This window comes from Podarcis liolepis, assembly GCF_965112155.1.
Source record: "Podarcis liolepis genome assembly, chromosome: 3".
Classification (NCBI taxonomy): domain Eukaryota; kingdom Metazoa; phylum Chordata; class Lepidosauria; order Squamata; family Lacertidae; genus Podarcis; species Podarcis liolepis.
The window spans coordinates 81,564,427-81,587,052 of NC_139557.1; the positions used below are offsets into that span (position 1 = coordinate 81,564,427).

The window sequence follows — 22,626 nt, forward strand, 5'->3', positions numbered from 1 at the left end:
AGACTAGAGATATTTAGCTCACTTCCACACCATATGTTTATCCCTAAAGACTGCCAGGAAATATAGTTTGTTAAGGGTGATGGGAATTGTAGTTCTGTGATGAGTATGGTGTTGAAGTTACCTAAATGTCTTTAGTCTCTTTGTTACCAACCCTAATTCATAGCAAGAACATGTATGGTGTGAATGTGACAGTAGATGTAGAACATGAAACCCAAGTGACGTTAAACCTTTTCTATACATTTTCATTATAACCAATGAAAGGACTCAGGGATTTAGCTATGAACCCCCTCTTTAGCAAGACTGCATAAAAAGAAAAAAATGTAGTATAAATATAGGACATCTCTTACATGAAACATAACCTTGCAGACCCATACTACATTCCTTCCTCTGCAAGAACTCTGGAATAATACTCCCTTGAGTATTTTGCATTTCTAACCAGCTGCGGTCTCTATAAGAAAGTTAGACAAGAGGTGTTTTGAACATAGCTTCGCTGTGCCAAAACTGTGAGGGAAAGTGCAGCAAAAGCTGAGCTGTATCTTGAAGAATGCTACTACTATCAGATCCAGTTACTGGCAAGTAAACTGGGGTTATGTAGCATGGCAATGCCCAAAGAACAAGCCAAAGTTGAAAGACAAGGCAGAGGCAGAAGCAAAGTGTGGCAGAGAGAAGTAGGGCTGTGTGCCCCTTTATTGCCCATAACAATGAAGAAAAGAACTGAAATTCTCTTTGAAGCTCTAACAGGGAACAGACCTGGTAGGTCTTCCTGAGTCCCATTCAGTTCCCATATCTATGGCCAGATGTCAATGTGATGTATATAGGATGACTGGATTCCCAGATTATATTCTCAATGCCTCAGGTTCAATAACTGCTATGAACTCATATATGGTAATCCATGTTTTACTGATCCTAGATTCTGGCAAAGAATAGGTGTGAGGTGTCAAATCCTTCTCCTCATCTGTCTTTCTTAGTTTCCATGATGCACATACTCATAACACGTTGGTGAGGATGATTCTGGTTGGTATTAATTAGTATTACTGATCATATATATTTCCCACCTATCCTCCAAGGAGCTCAAGACAGTATACATGGTTCTCTCCTCCCATTTTATCCTCACAACAGCACTGTGATGTACGTTAGGCTGAGACATGGTGACTGGACCAAGGTCATCCGGTGACTAGACAGTCAGAACAGCAAATGATGCTGAACAACTGTGATGGCAAGTTTAAACATTTTTTATATCTGCCAAGCGGTAGGCAAACAGGTAGCCAGTACCTGTTATAGTGCTCCCTACAGCTAATCTGTGCTGACTAAACACTACCCTTCAGGTTCCAGGCAGAAGTTCCACATCTAGACGACAAGAAGAAGAAGAAGAAGAAGAAGAAGAAGAAGAAGAAGAAGAAGAAGAGGAGGAGGAGGAGGAGGAGGAGTTTGGATTTGATATCCCGCCTTTCACTCCCTTTAAGGAGTCTCAAAGCGGCTAACATTCTGCTTTCCCTTCCTCCCCCACAACAAACACTCTGTGAGGTGAGTGGGGCTGAGAGACTTCAAAGAAGTGTGACTCTGTTCTAGAGATCCTAGAAGTCAGGGTTGGGGAACATGTAGTGGTCCAGGTGTTGTTGGACTACTGTTTCCATCACCCCTGACCTCTGGTCATCCTGCTAAGGCTAACGGGACTTGGAGTCCAACAACATCTGGAGGGCTACAGGTTCCTGAGGCCTGCTTTAAGTGGGGAAACCACCAGCAGTCTTAATATATGAACACACACCATGGAGTTGACATCCCTAAACAGAGCCACTATTCTCCTGTAATACAATACAGAAAAGGCCACACTTTCTTATGCAAAGAATCTACTATAGGGACAGAAAAGACTTATTCAGATTGTTATAGAAAATGTCTGTACAGATTCCATCTCTCAAGTTTTCTGGCTGTTCTCTTTTCCCTGGAAATTTGTGGTATAACCTCTTCTTAGAGAAATTGTTGGATCTGCTCTGCAATGAATCGCAATTTGCCTCATCTTCATTCATGTTTACTTGTCATTTCCACATCGCAAAGTAGAAAATGAGAGCTCTGCACTACCACAAGTCTCACTGGGGATCATTAGGATTCCCTACTGTTACTTAATCACAGATCATCCAATTGATACGTGAAGTCAATGGATATAGTTCTGTCTTTTATATATTTTAAAATCTCCTTTGCTAAACACAAACGCTAAGTCTTGTATTACAACTTCTGAACATATTTTAAAGCAACTATTAATCTGTCAAAAGTCTATAGTTACAAAATATGAAGTTAGAATGATGCTTAACTACAGGATAGGACATTTCACTACTGTTGTCTACTGAGATCTGTGGCACTAATGAAGATAATAGCAGAAGGGCTGTAGTTCAATGGCAGAGCATACACTTTGTATGCAAAGGATCCCAGGTGCCGTTCCTGTGCTTAGAAAGACTCCTGCCTGAAACCTTGGAGAGCTGTTGTCAATCAATGTCATCCATAATGAGGTATATGGAACAATGCTCTGATTCCGTATAAGACAACTTCCTATGTCTTGATCAAATATTCCAGCCAAACAATTGTACCATTTTCAGATTTTTTTTCCATGGGAACAAAACCTATTCTTACATATTCTCAAAGATATAGCAGAAGAATTTGGGTATCCAGTTGGGCCTTAAATGTATGAAGTTTTTTAAAAGGTTACTTAAATCATCTGTACATTCATTGGAAAAATCTTGCCCTAGATGTATCACAGTAGTAGCTTCATACCTGACACAGCTTGAGATTTCTAAGAAACCAAACCATCGGTGCAGTTTTAAACTCAGTGCAGTTTTGAACAATTCAGTCTGCCAACTTGATTCAGAGTGGTGTCCAGTTGTAACCAAGCAAAAAGGAAAACTTACTCCTTTATCTCAGGAACAATCATGCAAAATTTGATTGCAATACCTGAAGAGGTGTCCAAATGCATAGTGAACAAACAACTTTCCAAAATATATAGTAGAAGGAAGAAAGGAAGTTAGATCTTGGTAGTTGTCTATGGATAGTGAAGTTGGACTATCCAGTGGAAGGCAAGTTGGATTTTGATATGAGAGAACTGGATTCAAATCATACCCACATATCTGCTAGGGACTCACTGAATGGCATTTGACAAGACAATTTTGGTCACATTTTTAAATAGGTGTGACGACAGGCTCAGTTCTTTACTTATAAAATGGGATAATAGAAACTCTTCTCACAGTGTTGCACCAACTTTTATCTACTATATATTTTGGAAAATGGGTTGTCCATTTTTTCTCTATGCATTCAGACATCACTTGGAAGTTTGAATCAAAATGGTGGATCGAAACATGACTTTGGCATGACTTCACCTGATTTTTGGTGTGATGGGTCAAAACTCACAAATTACTGTTTTTTCCGTGTATAAGACTAGGTCCCCCCCCTAAAAATAATTACAAAAATTAGGGGGTGTCTTATACACGGGGTCATCTCCCCCCATTTTCTTAAATTTGAGTCCCCCAAAATAGGGGGCTTCTTATACATGCGGGCATCTTATAGATGGAAAAATATGGTACGTTATCCATTTTAAAATTACATTTTTGTTTTGTTTCTAAACATCCCGAGGCAGTGCCGGGTGCTCCCTGGCATTATGTAAAGTATAAGTAGTAGCAATGGTTGCTGATTTATACAGTATTCCACATTGTCCTTTTACTATGGCCCACTAGTCTGACTAGGCTAAACCAGAAAACTTAATTAAGCAATGCTGATGCTAGGCTGAAAATTTTAGCACACTTGAAATCAGTGAGACATAGCTCTAAGTAAATGTGGGTCAGATCAGGAGAGGTCAGGGACACTGCAGAACTTCCATTCCGGTGTGGCATTCAGAAGTTCTCTCCCAAACTCTGGGGCACACCCGGGTGACTTCAGTCACAGAAGAAATCAAAATTGCCATTTATTAGTATGTAATGACAGCACAGCTGTTTTGAAGGTCAGCCACTGGTGCCTATTGCCCTTGCCAGCTTTTCTGTCCTAACATTCACATTTCCATCCATGTTGGCTATGCTCCCCTCATTAAGTCTGCCTCTTGGGCTGTTTATGAAGCATACTGTTAAAAGATAAATGGTCAGCAATAAAGAATGAGGCTGTGATTGATTATTTTTGTAAAAAAAAATATAAAATCCCTCCCTCTTAGGTTGGCACATATCCTAGAAAACTGGAAGCAATTCTTTTCCTTGTGTTCTCACACAATCCCCATTAGCAGAGCTGCCATAACTATTTTTTTAAAAAAAATATTTCTCATTGGACTGTGAGTTTACAGTTACTTACTAATTTAAAAACGCATGGCAGAGAAAGTGAGCATGGTCAGCTGCATGCATACACAGCCGGCCTGTTTAAAACATTGGGTATGTATTTGTCATCCATAACTAGCCTAGATGTTCCAGAATGTGCTTCAGAGCACCTGCCAAGGTGCCCATATTATTATTTTCTATGCCTCTGTTGTGGCCTTCAGAAAAGATATCTTTTATTTTGGGGGGAGTAGATCCCTACCTTTTAGAAATTTTGATGTTTTATAACGTATACCCAGTAGCTCACCAGGGATATAAAGTCAGATGTGAATGAATGGTACCAAGTGAGCTGTGGCTGGCTCTCAAGAGCTACTCTACTAATCTATGGTGCTTTGTCTAACAGCTCTGACCGGCATGGCCAATTTCATGAATTAGGCTAACATTGCATTTAATTCAGGCAATTTCACAAATTTGGAAGAGGTGCTGTTTGATGGATTAGGTGACTGATAATTCCATGGATTAGTCTAAGACTGTTTCGTTGGATTTGCTTTATCTGTGAATGAAACAATAATTTATTTATCCTATGGCTGGAGGAGCTTTCCAAAATCATGCATGGCTTCTATGTTTTGGGCTTCTTTCCAACAGTTTCTGTTATATGAAATCTGTATGGAAAGCCAGTGTTCCCCAAATGTTATAAAATCAGTGCTCCTCACTCTAAATTCATTCGATTTTCTGTTACCCCACTAAGATCATATACCCCCACTGGTGTGTGTGTGTGTGTGTGTGTGTGTGTGTGTGTGTGTGTGTGTACACACACGTACACACACACGTACACACCACCCTCCATTGATCACAACCCAAAAATACAAGATAAAGAACACAAAACACATAATTGAATAAATCCTGGCTAATGATCTTAAGATCAGCACGGAGAGTGAAGACTACAGAAGGCTATGAATCTTCTTTATTCACTGACTTGTTAAACTTGTGCCCTACCCTTCCAGAAAATAGTCCCCATTTCTGTTCCTTCCTTTTCTTTAGGACCTACATTGCTCCTGCTGCTAGTACCAAACGCCCAGGTAGGAGTGTGAAAATACATTGCACTGGCACAACTTTAATTTGTTATGAAGCAAAGTAACAAAACAAAAGCCCCCTTTAAGCTCTTGTTGCCTGACAATAAACAAAAAATAGCTGGTTGTGTTGCTTAAGCCAAGAATTTTGAAGACATCGTATTAGATTCAACATAAGAGGAGCTAAAGCTTTTCCACTTCTCTGCTCTGATTGTAAGTGTTCTGGTGAGTGGGAAGAAGAGAGACTTCAAAGCTTCTATGTGTTGTCCATTTTCTACGTGAGAAAAGACAGATTTAAAAGCATATGTGGGTGCCAGTTTTTGCAGTTACTCATCAGCCAGGACTAAGAAAACTAAATAGTGCTGAGACTATTCTATTTTTCATTACATTGAAGGATTAAGTTTAGAGATTAGTTAAAGCATCTCTCCACAGCACATACCCATACTTTAATACCAACAGAATCGGGGGAGATGGTGGCAGAAATTCAGTGTTTTTCATCTTGTGTGACTGTGTAGAAAGTGGGAAGAAAGAAGAAACAGTAGCTTACCTTTGGGAAGGAGGACATCAGAGGGTGCCTTTAGCCCTGTTCAGGTGTTTGGTACCCAAGAGTACTGAACACGTAGCAGAGTTTCTGGGAATGCACCCAGCTAGCCCTACCCCCTAGATACCACTGTATGTGCTGGCCATGCCCCTAGCTGGCACACAATCTGTGTCTGCCCAAGTGGAGCGGGGAGGGTGTCCTATATGAATGCAAACGTATGGGAATACTTCGGAGATGAAGTATGGCTTATGAAGATTCTCATCCCCATGAACAGAGCCCTATGAACATACAACTGTTGTTGTTTTCTTTATATATGACTGTGTTTGATATTATAGAGATTGCAATGCTTGTTGCTCTTTAATGCTATTGTGATTATTGTGAGCAGCTTTGAGCTCAACATTTGTTGTTGGAAAAGCAGAATACAAATATTACATCAAATTAAGTGTACAGTACCCTTCACACTGACACCTGTTGCATGGCTGTTGGCTATTGTCTAGCATGTGCTACATTTCTCTAGCCTAGGGTACTCTGAGGGCATAGGGTATAGCCACCTTGATAAGATAAGGAGGCCTGGATCTAATTCAGTGGCTGGATAGAGGTTCCTTATGGATGCCACTTTGAGTTCTATGATGGAACTATAAGATGAGCTACAAGTGTATTAAGTAAATATTCTAAACTTGCTGGTTCTGGATCTCCTTGGTTCCATGCCTGCAAGACTGGGCCACTGGAATTTTGAGGGATGGTCTTTTGTTCAGTTGTACTATGATATAGCTGATATGAGGAAATTGTTCTTGGTGTGTTGGATTGTTTCTCCCTGAAGAATTAAAATCCTTTGATTAAAAAAATGAGGACAAGCACGGCTTAGGAAGGTAAGAGATCTCTTGAATTGGGGGTGTTAGAGAGAGCATCAGCTTAAGAATCTAGCTTTGTGGACTGATCATGCTATTTCACCTTAACTGAGCATGAAAATAATTGCTTATTATAATGAAAACACTGAGGTACAAAAACCTTTATGTAAATATTTGAGGAAATAGGTACCTTATGTAAGGAAGTCCTGGAGAATTATCAGGCATTATTGTTAACCCAGGGATAGAGTGAAGACATGTCCAGGACCCGTGTCCAGGGCAGCTGTGTACCAGCTCCATCTGGTACGCAGGCTGAGACCCTATCTGCCTGCGGACTGCCTCGCCAGAGTGGTGCATGTTCTGGTTATCTCCCGCTTGGACTACTGCAATGCACTCTACGTGGGGCTACCTTTGAAGGTGACCCGGAAACTACAACTAATCCAGAACGCAGCAGCCAGACTGGTTACTGGGAGCGGCCACCGAGACCATATAACACCAGTCTTGAAAGACCTACATTGGCTCCTAGTACGTTTCCGAGCACAATTCAAAGTGTTGGTGCTGACCTTTAAAACCCTAAACGGCCTCGGTCCAGTATACCTGAAGGAGCGTCTCCACCCCCATCGTTCTACCCGGACACTGAGGTCCAGCACCGAGGGCCTTCTGGCGGTTCCCTCACTGCGAGAAGCCAAGTTACAGGGAACCAGGCAGAGGGCCTTCTCGGTAGTGGCGCCCTCCCTGTGGAACGCCCTCCCACCAGATGTCAAAGAGAACAACAACTACCAGACTTTTAGAAGACATCTGAAGGCAGCCCTGTTTAGGGAAGCTTTTAATGTTTGATGTATCACAGTGTTTTAATATTCTTTTGGAAGCCGCCCAGAGTGGCTGGGGAAACCCAGCCAGATGGGTGGGGTATAAATAATAAATTATTATTATGATCATTATTATTATTTACTGTATCACATTTTTAAAGAATGAAACACAAACTGGGCCACAGCAAGAAGGGAAGCATTTAAACCTCCTCTCCTGTCACTGTTTCTGAAACCTTACAGTCACAATATTTAGATAGGAGTTCTCATGAGCAACTGCAGTAAACATGTATTGAACTAATTTCATTAACGAATTTTCTGTTTTTCAGGGATTGAGCAATGATTATAGATGAGTTCCTCACTTCCCATTTGGTTGTTGCATTTCTGCTATGTTGAGTGCCCCAATAATCTGGGTGTGTTGTGTTCCTCCCTACTATCTTTAGTTCCCACCTTCACCCCTCGTGTACCTCAATCCATCACTATCTGCTCACTTAATAAAATAGAATGCAGCTTATAAAAGCATATGTCACACTAAATCTCTAAGGGGCCACCACATTTTTCATTTGTCATTCCTGCAGATTAGTGTGGCTCTTCTCCTGGAAACTTCAACTCAATTTGCCTTCTTGCCTTTTGACATCTGAACATAGTAACTCTTATCTTGAGCATTCCATATTGCCTCATACTCAAAGAACAACAACTTTTAATATCAGTATGCTTTCAGTTCTTTTTCAATGGAAATGTTACATTTCATCATACAGGAAATATAAGTCTTAAACCACTCTTTGGCAGTAAAATATGACATACTACCATAGCACATTGGCCCACACTGGCCTGCGAGTGCTCCAATTGGAGAACAGCCTCTACCAAAGTCATGGACATTGAAGAAGCAAAACTCAGGACAAAAGGGAGAAGCATGCTAAGAGGAAGGCACACTTGGCAAACCCTCACAGTGACCAACTCCCACCTGGAAACCAATGTTCCCACTGTGGAAGAATGTGTGGATCCAGAACTGGCCTCCACAGTCACAGACACACCCTTAAGACCATATTCATGGAAAACAATCATACTCGGTTACAAGTGATTGCCAAATAAGAAAGAATATAACAGAGCAAACAATAAACAAAATTAGGTGTATTTATATTGTTGTAGGGTAAAAGAGAAACATATCAGTTATGAACGTCAGACTACAACATGTATTAGCCTTGTGCAGATTGTCTTCTGACATGCTAGCACATTCCACCTCTTCTACATGTCAGCCTCCACACATGACCAATGAATATATATTCCCACCGTGAATTGGTATACCACAGAGAGAGAGGTTATTTCAATTGTGGAGAATACGTGCACAGTATGTTTGAATACCACGTAGAGGCTATTTGTATGGAGATGGTGGGACTTCCAATCAAAGTTGCCTACGGGCGAAAATAGAAGACTACCTACAGAGGACTAGCAAGGTGTTAGGTGAATGCACGACAATTGTGTACAGTGGCCCCTCAAGACGAATGCCTCGCAAGACAGAAAACCCGCTAGACGAAAGGGTTTTCCGTTTTTGAGCTGCTTCGCAAGACGATTTTCCCTATGGGCTTGCTTTGCAAGACGAAAACGTCTTGCAAGTGTTCCAATTTTTTTTCGCTCCCCCCCTTTTTCTAAGCCGCTAAGCCGCTAATAGCCTTTTAGCCGCTAAGCCGCTAATCCTTTAATAGCCGCTAAGCCTTTAATAGCCGCTAAACCGCTAATAGCGCTAATCCGCTAAGCCGCTAATAGGGTTGCTTCGCAAGACGAAAAAACCGCTAGACGAAGAGACTCGCGGAACGGATTAATTTCGTCTTGCGAGGCACCACTGTAATTCTAACTGTCCTCACATTTGAAATGTTCTTACAGGGAAAATACTTAACGTTGGAAAAAGTATGAAGCATATGTGAAAACTGCTGTGTGCGATTAACATGCACACACACAGAAGCAGCAACTGACCCTGACTACCCAGTTTGCATATAATACATGTACACATCTGAATGCTGACATTTTATTGATGGCCAAATGTATGCATGTTTTGTGCCTTTTCCTGTACAGATATGCTTTCTGAGAAGTTGAATGTATGACAACTGGCCATCTACCTCTGAGAAACTTGCAGAAGATGGGAATTAGATAGATACGAGGCGTGCCCTCCAGCATCCTCTATGAAAGCTGTATTGTGATACATAAGCTCTGCATTTCTCTCAGTGGCTGTTATTCCCACAGTAACTTACAGAGGCCTGATGTGGTTGTTATTGCTTGTGAAACCAAATAGATATGTAACAAAAGAAATACAAAGGATACGGCACAATCCTTATTGCCTGATGGCTGGGGGGTGGAGGGGTTTAGGATATAATGCAATCACCTCTCTCCACTGGCATCTTTCACTGTGTTGGAGGTTCTCAAAACATACAAGAGGGCTGTAAGCTACTGCCAGCAATAGCCAGCAGGAAAAGCCCCAAAATGGATCCTGTGAATTCTTCAAGACGCCCAGTGTTCTAGTCCCTCAGCTATGCAAGTTTCAAGGTGGGGCAGCAAAAGTAGGAGGAACGTCACCCTCCCACTTCCACCCTGGCCAACAAGAGCTGGCAGGCCTTCAAATGTGACTGAGGAGCCGCCATTTCATTCTGTACCACCCTGGCCTCTCATAAGGACTGCTCTGAAAGAAACCAATAAAATGAATAATATATAGCTTCAAAATGTTTGTTTGCTCTCTTTCCTATGAGAAAATTGCTTTATGATTGTGCTATTAGAAATGGGTTCAGCAACCTAAGATTACATCTGGGTATTCATGAGTGACCAAGGTTTAGGTTCTTGGCTTGGGGTCTCTATAAAGGCAGCAGTCATAAAGTTCATATCTGATCCCAAGTCCCATTTCCATCCAAGGTTTCCTCAGAATTTTGTACTGTTGTTCCGTAGGCATTGCTGTTATCTTGCCAATAAGATAAACATATAGAAAGGGAACTGGTTTAGATCAAAAGCTAAATAAAACCCTTCAACCAGAAACAAAAACGAGGCTTGCTTATTTTATATTAGCTTCGTTGCATTTAAGGGCATTAAGTACTCTCAGTTTTTAGCCTGTACAGGAGAAGTGGAAACAACTTGACAACTTTAATCTTTATGTATTTTTCATCTTCATTTATAGACAAGAGGGACAATTACAAAACTCTCTCCCTCCAAAGAAACACACACAAAAGAACTTTAGCTTTGCATGGTTTGGCCACTACTCCAAGAATTATCAGCATTCATCAAGGTTTAGCGTCAGTTATACACTGTAATCTGAAACTGATACAAGTTCATTTTCATGAGCACACATTCAAACTAAAATTTTGCTGTATATTATCCATAATCTATCCAATAAACCAAAATAGCAGAAGGGATACAAACAAACACAGCACGTACAAAAGAAAGAAAAGAACACCAAACAGATGGAATTTGTTTTCCCGTATATACATGCTTTTGTAGATCCAAATTATAAACTTAAAGAATTGCACAGCATCTTTCTTTGTGAAAGCCATACAGCTACCCTCAAGCATCAGTTCTTCAGAAAGACTGTTTCATTTCTTTATATATTTATAGGCAATTAACACTTCACTCACTCATAAAGGAAGCTGGATAAAACTGAATTAAAATAGTTTCAAAGTGCTAAATATAAAGGTATGCATTAAATAAATAAATAAACCTGCCCCACATTGAAATATATCACATTGCTTTTGGTGTCAAGACACAGATTTTAGTGAATTTTCAGCAGGGGGGGGAATCTAAAGATGAAAAGAATAGCTCCACCTTCAATCACACACCCCTCCCAATATTCATGCCTGGCATATAGGGACACCCAAGGCTGATTCACAGAATACTTATCCCAACATCAAGCAACCCTGAGCTTAGTTCACCAAACCAAAAAACCCAATTTGAAGCCAGGGGTTAACAGGCACAGCAATTCCTGCAACAGTAGAGGTTGGGGGATGCTGCTTTGATTCTGGAAATTGCTTCTCTCTGTTTCCACATGAAGTTCACATTCAGTGTGCAATAATTATCTTGGACACACACATGGCTGAGGATGGTTCAGGACTGCTCTGCGGGAAGAAATTACTGAGTGAACTGATCCTAAGATGTGGAGGAGGGGCTTCTATTTATCCAGCATAACTTCTATTCAAGGTTCCTTCTAAAGTTTGATTTCCACAGGAAAACTGAGTAGATAAACTGAAGTGGGATAAAGAGAAATGATGTTCTTGTGTTCTGTTCCTTAGCGGAAGCATTTTTCTAGGAACCATTGTTGTTTAGTCGTTTAGTTATTTCCGACTCTTCGTGACCCCATGGACCAGAGCATGCCAGGCACTCCTGTCTTCTCTAGGAACCAAGGGGGAATCTAAACTGACAGAGACTAAAATTATTAACATCTACACTGCTTTACCAAACAGCTTTTAATGATAGAACAGAGCTATTCTACACAATGCCCATTTCAAGATCCTAACTTAAATTATGCTGGAATAAAGACATTGAGATGTTATTCTCCATTATCAAACCAGGTACCATTATGCTCATTACTCCACAAAGGAAGGTAGTCTTTAGAAAAAAGTAAAAAGTTTTCCAGTTTTACAATTACACCTTTTTTCCATTCTTATACAGTAGTTCTGTTTGACTTCCCACCCAACATTCCATGACAGATCTTTTTACATATTGATTAGCTGCATATACATTAATTCCTTCATCTTGCTTTCCGCACTATTGTATCTTTAATATTGTCAACTGTTCCCCCTACCTGGAATTTATATTTGAGGTCAAATTTTTGTAAATATTCCCCCAAGTACTCCCACTCACTCCTCGTCTGTTTATCATCTTGATTTCTTATTTTAGATGTCATACTGGCTAGCTTTGCATATTCAATTAGTTTATATAGCCAGTGTTCTTTCCCTGGGGTCTCTTTTTGTTTCCAGTATCTTGCACATAATATCCTTGCTGCTGTTGTTGCATATAAAAATAAGCTGTGGGCTTTCTTTGGTAGCTCATGCCCAAATACAGTGGCGCCTCGCAAGACAAAATTAATCCGTTCCGCGAGTCTCTTCGTCTTGCGGTTTTTTTGTCTTGCGAAGCACGGCTATTAGCAGCTTAGCGGCTATTAATGGATTAGCGGATTAGCGGCTATTAACGGCTTAGCGGCTTTAAGAAAAAGGAAACAAACTCGCAAGAACTCGCAAGACGTTTCGTCTTGCGAAGCAAGCCCATAGGGAAATTCGTCTTGCGGAACGACTCAAAAAACGGAAAACTCTTTCGTCTTGCGCGTTTTTCATCTTGCGAGGCATTCGCCTTGCGAGGTACCACAGTACACCTAGAAGAAATGCTTCCAGTTTCTTGGAGAAAGGAAATTTAAAGATTTTCTTTAATTCACTGTACACCATCTCCCAGAATTCCCTTGACTATTTTCGTTTCCAGGTGGAAGGTAATCTTAGAGACTTCGCACAATCCATAATGTGCTTGCCCAAACATTACAAAATGGTAGGTCGCAGAACCACATTAACAGCTGTGAAGTTATGGGGCATTGTGCTCCAATTAAGTATATAGTTCAGGAATGTGTATATGTATGTATATACACACAGAAAGACAAAAAAAGCTGGTTTCCCATGCTGCAATTCCACACTACTGTGAAGTGTAAAGGTAAAGGGACCCCTGACCATTAGGTCCAGTCATGGCCAACTCTGGGGTTGCAGCGCTCATCTCACTTTATTGGCTGAGGGAGCCGGCATACAGCTTCCGGGTCATGTGGCCAGAATGACTAAGCCGCTTCTGGCGAACCAGAGCAGCGCACGGAAACGCTGCTTACCTTCCCACTAGAGCGGTACCTATTTATCTACTTGCACTTTGACATGCTTTTGAACTGCTAGGTTGGCAGGAGCAGGGACCGAGCAACTGGAGCTCACCCCGTTGCGGGGATTCAAACTGCCGACCTTCTGATTGGCAAGTCCTAGGCTCTGTGGTTTAACCCACAGTGCCACCCGCATCCCACTGTGAAGTGTAGGCATACTGAAATTCTATGTGTTTGTTCTATGTGACCTGCACCATTTTATGGGGATGCCCTTCAGGTGTGACAGACCACAGGTTTGGTCACACCTACACAGTTGCAATATTCACGCACATGTGCTGTGGGAAACAATTCCTATATTGTGTATGAATGTGCGATTGTGTGTGTACCCCTGATTCCCAGAAGTCAAAATCTCCTGAATGAAAAGATTCAGCCAATGCTACCAGCACAGAACTAAGCTATCCACTGATTTTCATACAATTCTATTCCATTTGACTAATACACAACTCTGGCAACAATAGTATTGTAATATGGATTCTACCATTTATTACATGTGCGCAACAGCATGTGTATGAAAAGCAACTGAAAGGTGAACAGCAACACCCAATTGTTGCAAATGCTCCCTCATTATTAGATAGGAACAAGAAATCTCCAATACCAATTCTACATAATGCATTCTTTAAATTATGCTTGTAAAAGGAGTTTTACTTCTAACCAAGATTGTGAAGAGAGATTATGTGTGCTTATCAATTTAATAATATTATTAAAGCAAGATTTTAACCAATTGAATACTAGCCTACCGAAAGATTGGATATTGGGATTGCTTCTTAAATGATCTTGTGCCCTTGGAGACTATGCTAGAAATAAAGGGAGGACACCACTAGAAAGAACAACAGACAGCACCACAATACTTCCGCAACACTTCAACAGCACTATTAAGGTGCTCTCCATCACTGGTCTCACACCACCAGTGAGGTCACCTCGTGAAATAATACTTTAACCCTAGACTTACACAACATGCTCTGCATCAGGGCAAAACGAGTCCAACAGAATTTCAGTAAGGCTTCTAGTTTTGACACTTCCGCAGAACTGCAAAAACAGGGGCACTCTCAAGCACCCGATGTGCCATATGGCAAGACATTAGGCCAGTGAACTGCATTTTGGCTGGTAGGTCAAAGGTTGTCCAGGCTTACTTGTAAGACAAATGGAAACCTGATAAAAATTACCTAAGGTGTAATTACATTTTAGTCAAGTCATATAGCTTTGGGTCAAAAATCCATTCTCAGCTGCTTCTGAGTCTCCCAAGTCATAGGAATAAGAAGCTGGAAGTTGATTCTGATGTAAATCAGGAGATTTAATCCTAACCAAAAAGTGGTTGGTCCCTTGATTTATTTTTATATGTGCTCCACAATAACAGCAAGTTAATTGGTGTTTTACTGTTAGCCACAAGATAAATCAATATAACAATCCATTTAACAATGGGACAATTATTGATCTGCATCAGAGTTATTGCTGAAGTATTCATTTAAATGGTCATTAGAAACGTCAAAGCTGTTACTAGTCCCTCTTCCCACCATTATTTCTGTAACTTGTTTACCTGTTCCACAATAAACTAGAAAGATAGTTATTATTTCATAAGTGGAAATCCATTGGAACTGGAAGGTAGAATAATAGCACAAAGAAAAAAACTGGTAAAATTACTCTGTTGACAATGTACCCTTTTAAAAACTGCTGTGAAATATTTTAATAGCTTTGTATGTAGAGAGTCACTGTGGTTTTTAAAAAGAAATAACATAATTTATATTAATTACATTTTAAGTGAATTCCAATTACAACATCAACAATTATAACAGTGATCATGTCTTTGATGAACAAGTCAAGAGTGCTACAGACAGGTTTTTTTGTTTGTGTGTGTAGGATCCGGGTGGCACTGTGGTGTAAACCACTGAACCTCTTGGGCTTGCTGATCGGGAGGTCAGCGGTTTGAATCCGTGTGAAAGGGTGAGCTCCCGTTGCTCTGTCCCAGTTTCTGCCAACCTAGCAGTCCGAAAGCATACCAGTGCAAATAGATAAATAGGTGGCTTCCGTCCTGGTGTTCCGTTGCACTAGAAGCGGTTTAGTCATGCTTGCCACATGACCCGGAAAGCTGTCTGTGGACAAATGCCAGCTCCCTTGGCCTGAAAAGCAAGATGAGTGCTACACCCCTAAGTACTTGCCCAGCTTCAGGAAGGAGGTGTGAGGCTCCGACAAGGTCCTTGAGTGCTCCCACCTCATCCCCAAAGCCAGGCAAAGCCAGGTTTGGGAAGGAGATAGGAGGGCTCTAGGACCCTGCCAGAGCCTCATGTCTCCTTCCCAAAGCTTGATTTAAGCCAGTGGTGAAAGGGCCGCAGGGAGGGGGTCAAATGTTGTCCTTGCACAGAATTGAACATCTTATTCTTGTGTTCAAATTTTCCCAGTGTTCATGCAAGGCTCCCCAATGCCCATACCTGCACAATACTCCACACTAGCCAAAATGGTCTGAAGTGGGCTTGTAAGTGCATTCAGCTGAATATGTGCTTACAAACCACCCCATATTCAGGTACTCTGCTTTACCATTGGATGGGAGTTTTCCTTTCAATGAAAAACTGCAGGTATAGGGGGATGTTCTAAATCAAACAAGGCTCAAAGATTAAAGCTCCCCCTCCACCCCAATTTGGTGCAGACTCTGTGCTGGGAATTTAGGGGGGGACCCAAACACCCTACACTTAAGGCTACTACCTAGACTCTCGCCTGGCCATGAATACCAGCCTATTTTTTTTTCTGTAGCTGCATCTGCTATCTTTTATCTCCCTTGTTTCCAGGGCCTTTTCTCTCACACATGTTCAATATTTAGTCTGCTCCATCTACTTCTTCCTGTGTGAAGTTTTAATCCCAGTCAAACTGACTACTTTCCCTTCACTCACAGAAAGGTAACAGGGCTGCAAGCATTATGTTGACACTGACTGAGGAGTTAAGACTTTATGATGTCACAGTGGCTCAGACAATTGCTGCCAGAGACATCCTCATAAAATGAAATAAAAAACATGAGGAAATTGGGAATGGTGCTGATTTTCTTTTCGAGGCAACAGACTCTGGCCATTTTCAAAAACACATTCTTACACATAATGCTATCTCTTGTACTTGAGTCACCAAAATCACAGAAAAATCATATACACTTTAGATCAACATATTCAACCTGTTGAAATCTTTTAGTTCCATTTATTGTGCCAGGATGTAATTTCCTTTGGAAAGAGACAGCCACATGATTTGTGAGGCAGACAGGCAGTGAAATGACAGGGCTGAAATCATTCATTTATATTTGCTAAGGTCTCTCATAAGCTAAGCACACAGAAATATATTCCCTTAGCCCTGGCATATGCTCTGCTCATGAAATTATCAGGCTATGTATGTTTCGTAAACTCCCCTGCTTGGACCCAAACTTACAGAAGCAATAAGAATGAAAAATAAAGTATGGAAGTTAGACACCCAACACTGTCTTTCAAATAAAATCATTCAAAATAACCATGACTCCACCAGAATGCAAACAAACATATCTTGAAAAATAATCAGAAAGCAGAGTTTTGCAAAATAATATGGCCTTATGTATGATAAAATGGTCCAGTTCAGACTATTGTGAACAAGTGTCATGGCTGAGTACTCTCCTCAACCCGTTACATTGCAGTAAACCAGTGTTCCTTGTTACTTCCAAATTGGGGGGTTAATGTCAGTAAATAAATGGGGAAGACAGTGGAATGTGATTCTGGCTTATTTCCATCATTACTTACTAACATTAAGTCAAAATCTGCCAATTTGGAAGTAGCAGGAAACACTGGCTTCATATCAGGAGAACCTCCCCCCACCCCCCTAGATTAGACCACTTTCCTCTTCTCCGAAGTATTGGATGGAGCATAATCCAACTGTGTCGAGCTTTTGTATTAGGGTCGCCCCAACACTGGTTTTTGTTTTGTTTTCTGTGGAGGCGGGTATCGTTTTACATTTTAAAAAAACATTAAATTTTGATGCCCATTCCTAACAAATTTGTGTGCTTTTAAACCTGATGGTAAGTTGTTTAAAAGCTGGTGTGTTAGGCGACTCAAAAATTACATTAATAGGAAATGAATATTTTTTAAAGGGCTGTAATAAAAACCATGGCACTCATTACAGAATTATAAGATTTTTCACTTGAATGTAATATTTAAGACAATTACCACATTGCATAGAAAGCCTTTAAAGAGCCTTAAAATTGTCCTTTTTTAATAGAAATAAATTTGATAAACACTGGGTGGTTATGAAATTATCCAGAAATGGAAGGAGGAGGTGGTAGTAGATGAGTTTCCTGCACACTGCTCTGATGAATACTTGAAGGTGTCTAAAGGAAAGAATATAGTGCTTGCAGCCCCCCCCCCCTTACTAAATTCATGCTGATAGGCTGTAAGAAAAGGCTGCAGAGAGGAAGAAAAGAAAAATTGCTCCTTGGTGCCTGGTTTTACACTTTCTTGTTTTTTATGTTTGAAAGCTTATCCAGGATGAACAGTGAGTAAAGCTGCCTAGATTACTCCTTGCTGTTCTTAAATGTGATGGAACAACCAAGTTACCTTATGGCTGTTTTTCAGTTTTGCAGAGGCTGGATCTCAACCAATGAATTAAAATTAATCCACAGCATATTTCTAACTGTGGGCAAATATCCAGTGCCACATACTACGTTGTTTCTGGATAAGCAGAAGATCAAGGGTCCACCTCCCCTCAGTAACTCAGTTCCAAAAGTAAATACCTGCATCCAAATCAGTTTTAATGGCTATACTATTCAGACATCATAGCCACAAGCCTTGAGATCTTGTGCTCTTCCCTCACCCTCTCCTGCTCAGGTGCAGCTGCGACCAGATGGGGAATTTCTGTGCTTCTGTTTTAGATTACCTGCAGTTTCGCTGGTCATGCAAACCATAAACTATGCAAACAACCATAGTTTGTTTGAAATTAGTTTGCTTCAATCAAAGCACCATTAGTATTAACCACAGTTTGTCAGGTTTAGACAAAATATTGTACATCAACAATAGAAGAAAAAGCTTTTAAACTCTTCTTTGAGGTCCACTAAAGAGGAAAGGGGGGAGTGTGCAAACTTAAGGCTCACTGCAGCTCATCCCATCACAATAAACCATGGTTTATTCTATCACAATGGTTTATTGTGATGTTTGAATGCCGCTAATGAAGCCAAATAACATGATCAAGTGAAAACTTCACAAGCACAGGTGACATTTACTTCACTGGGTCTTGCATAGGAACTGTTGCTGCTACGTTTTTCTTCAAGGCACTAAATTAACTTAAATCCATCAACTTTGGCTTAACTTCATAGTTGAATGGGCTGTCAGAATTGTTTTGGAAGAAAATCGAAAGTAAAAATGAATTACCCAGGTTGTGTTTTCAAATCTCCTGGAAATCAATTCTTCACATCCTAGAGATGGGACTGATAAAAAAAACCAGAACCCATATGTATACATATAATTGGAACAACACAGAGGCTGCAATCTGCAGCAAATAAAGTGGATTGTACACCATTCCATTTTTGTGTGTGTAATTATTTTTTAAATATGTAGGCGAGTTAAACAATGACTGTATTTGGGAGGGGGAGGGAGAAAGGAAACCTACTTCATACTATAGTGGAAGAAATCTTACCAGTAAAGCTAGAACATCCTGCGTTTTTATGTAACTGTGAATTCAGGAGAGCTGATGGCATGTTAGATTATTGGTCTCCCTGCATAATTTAATTTGGACCCATAGTACAGCAAGAGGGAGGAAAAAGTGTAGATCCTTTATGCAAAAAGGGGTAATTTCAAGATTATCAGAAAAGGGTACAACCACTAGAAATCCTCAGCTTTGGAAGGTGGTTTACAGCTGGTGTTGGATGGTGTAGCAATCCCCCTGAAAGACCAAGTTTGTAGTTTGGGAGTGATCCTGGCGAAGATCTGAGTGCTTTTTATAGCTTTGGATAGTACCCCAACTGTGTCCTTATCTGGATTTGTGCTCTGTGATCACTTCCAAACTAGACTACTGAAAAGTGCTGTGTGCGGGGGTTGCCTTTAAAGGTGGTTCAGAAATATCACCTAGTCTAGAGCACAGCTGCCAGAGTCCTTTTAGGAGTGAGGCAGTCAGCATCTGTAACTGCACTGGTTACCAGTTCAGCTGCTGGACCAGGTTGAAGACCACAGCTGCAAAATATGGATGAAGCCTGAGAAATGAAGGACGAAGGTGAAAACTGCAAAAAAAGGGAGCTGTCTGCCAACTGGGTAATCAGCAAGGGCTTGATTAGGAGATGGAACCACAACCTCATAAAAGGATCATAACCCTATTCCTTACGCAATAAAGTAACAGCAAGTAAGTGAAACCACAATCCTTATAAGTAATCCTTTAAACAAACATTCTAGTCTGTTAATGGTGCTATATGTTGATGGGGGGAAACCCCCTAAACCCAATACATTAATAAATAGTAGAATTTTGATCATTTGTAATATGAAGGGGGAAATACAAGCTGCAGAGGAAATCCTGAGCTAGCCTATGCAAATTGACCTGGTCAAGCTAGGGTCATTAAGAAACAATACAGGGCCATTAAGGGCAATTGGCAATGCAAGAGAACTGAGCTTCCCCCAACCCTGAGAGGTGTCAACAGAGACTGGGGATTTGGAAGTTTGCCAGGGTAGATGGTTATGAGGTGACAGGGAAAGAGTGTCTTTAGCAAGGCATGCTGGGAAGAAGAAGGAGGGAAAGAACAAAGACAGAGACCCATCTTGGGCAGGCTGGATGGAGGCAGGCTGAAAGAGATGCCTTTGACTCCAGTGCTGCACTGCTGTGGGGAACAAGCCATTCTTGAGATGACCATGCTATAAAATCTAGACTCATAGAATCATAGAATCATAGAATCATAGAATCATAGAGTTGGAAGAGACCACAAGGGCCATCGAGTCCAACCCCCTGCCAAGCAGGAAACACCATCAGAGCACTCCTGACATATGGTTGTCAAGCCTCTGCTTAAAGACCTCCAAAGTAGGAGACTCCACCACACTCCTTGGCAGCAAATTCCACTGTCGAACAGCTCTTACTGTCAGGAAGTTCTTCCTAATGTTTAGGTGGAATCTTCTTTCTTGTAGTTTGGATCCATTGCTCCGTGTACGCTTGTCTGGAGCAGCAGAAAACAACCTTTCTCCCTCCTCTATGTGACATCCTTTTATATATTTGAACATGGCTATCATATCACCCCTTAACCTCCTCTTCTCCAGGCTAAACATGCCCAGCTCCCTTAGCCGTTCCTTATAAGGCATTGTTTCCAGGCCTTTGACCATTTTGGTTGCCCTCCTCTGGACACGTTCCAGTTTGTCAGTGTCCTTCTTGAATTGTGGTGCCCAGAACTGGACACAGTACTCCAGGTGAGGTCTGACCAGAGCAGAATACAGTGGCACTATTACTTCCCTTGATCTAGATGCTATGCTCCTATTGATGCAGCCCAGAATTGCATTGGCTTTTTTAGCTGCCGCGTCACACTGTTGGCTCATGTCAAGTTTGTGGTCAACCAAGACTCCTAGATCCTTTTCACATGTACTGCTCTCAAGCCAGGTGTCACCCATCTTGTATTTGTGCCTCTCATTTTTTTTGCCCAAGTGCAATACTTTACATTTCTCCCTGTTAAAATTCATCTTGTTTGCTTTTGCCCAGTTCTCTAATCTGTCAAGGTCATTTTGAAGTGTGATCCTGTCCTCTGGGGTGTTAGCCACCCCTCCCAATTTGGTGTCATCTGCAAATTTGATCAGGATGCCCTTGAGTCCATCATCCAAGTCGTTGATAAAGATGTTGAATAAGACCGGGCCCAAGACAGAACCCTGTGGCACCCCACTAGTCACTCTTCTCCAGGATGAAGAGGAACCATTGATGAGCACCCTTTGGGTTCGGTCAGTCAGCCAGTTACAAATCCACTGAGTGGTAGCATAGTCAAGACCGCATTTTACCAGCTTCTTTACAAGAATATCATGGGGCACCTTGTCAAATGCCTTGCTGAAATCAAGGTAGGCTACATCCACTGCGTTCCCTTCATCTACCAGGCTTGTAATTCTGTCAAAAAACGAGATCAGGTTAGTCTGACATGACTTATTTTTCAGAAATCCATGCTGACTGTTGGTGATCACAGCATTCCTTTCTAGGTGCTCACAGACTGTTTGCTTAATGATCTGCTCCAGAATCTTCCCTGGTATTGATGTCAGACTGACTGGGCGGTAATTATTTGGGTCCTCTCTTTTCCCCTTTTTGAAAATAGGGACAACATTTGCCCTCCTCCAGTCTGCTGGGACTTCGCCTGTTCTCCAGGAATTCTCAAAGATGACTGCCAGTGGTTCTGAGATCACATCTGCCAGTTCTTTTAATACTCTTGGATGCAGTTCATCTGGCCCTGGAGACTTGAATACATCTAAACTAGCCAAGTATTCTTGTACTATCTCCTTAGTTATTCTGGGCTATGTTTCCTTTGCTGGATCATTTGCTCCAAATTCTTCAGGTCGGGCATTGTTTTCTTTATCGGAGAAGACTGAGGCAAAGAAGGCATTGAGGAGTTCAGCCCTTTCTGTGTCCCCTGTTTGCATTTCACCATCTTCTCCTCTGAGTGACCCCACTGTTTCTTTGTTCTTCCTTTTGCTACGAACATACCCATAAAAGCCTTTTTTGTTGCTTTTAACCTCTCTAGCAAGCCTGAGTTCATTCTGTGCTTTAGCTTTTCTGACTTTGTGTCTACACGTGCTGGCTATTTGTTTGAATTTCTCTTTGGTGGTTTCCCCCCTTTTCCATTTTTTGTACACATCCTTTTTTAATCTTAACTCAGTTAAAAGTTCTTTAGATAGCCACCCTGGCTTCTTTAGGCACCTTCCATGTTTCCGTCTCATTGGTATTGCCTGATGTTGTGCTTTTACTATCTCCCTCTTAACAAACTCCCAGCCATCATGAACTCCCTTTCCTTTTAGTATTACTGTCCATGGGATCTCACCCAGCACTTCCCTAAGTTTTATGAAGTCGGCTTTCTTAAAGTCAAGAAATTGAGTCCTAGTATGCTTGGCTGCTCCTTTCCGCTGTATAGTAAACTTCAGAAGAGCATGATCACTCGCGCCTAATGATCCTTCCACTTCTACCCCACTAACCAGGTCATCCACATTGGTTAGGACCAGATCTAAAATGGCTGTTCCTCTTGTTGCTTCTCCCACTTTCTGGACAATGAAGTTGTCTGCAAG

General features: G+C 41.2%; 1 protein-coding gene across 8 annotated transcripts in view; it reads right to left on the bottom strand.

Moving 5' to 3' along the window:
• SMYD3 (SET and MYND domain containing 3) overlaps positions 1-22,626 on the bottom strand; it is a 347,371-nt gene that overhangs the window by 123,283 nt on the left and 201,462 nt on the right. The gene's annotated exons all lie outside the window — the stretch shown is intronic.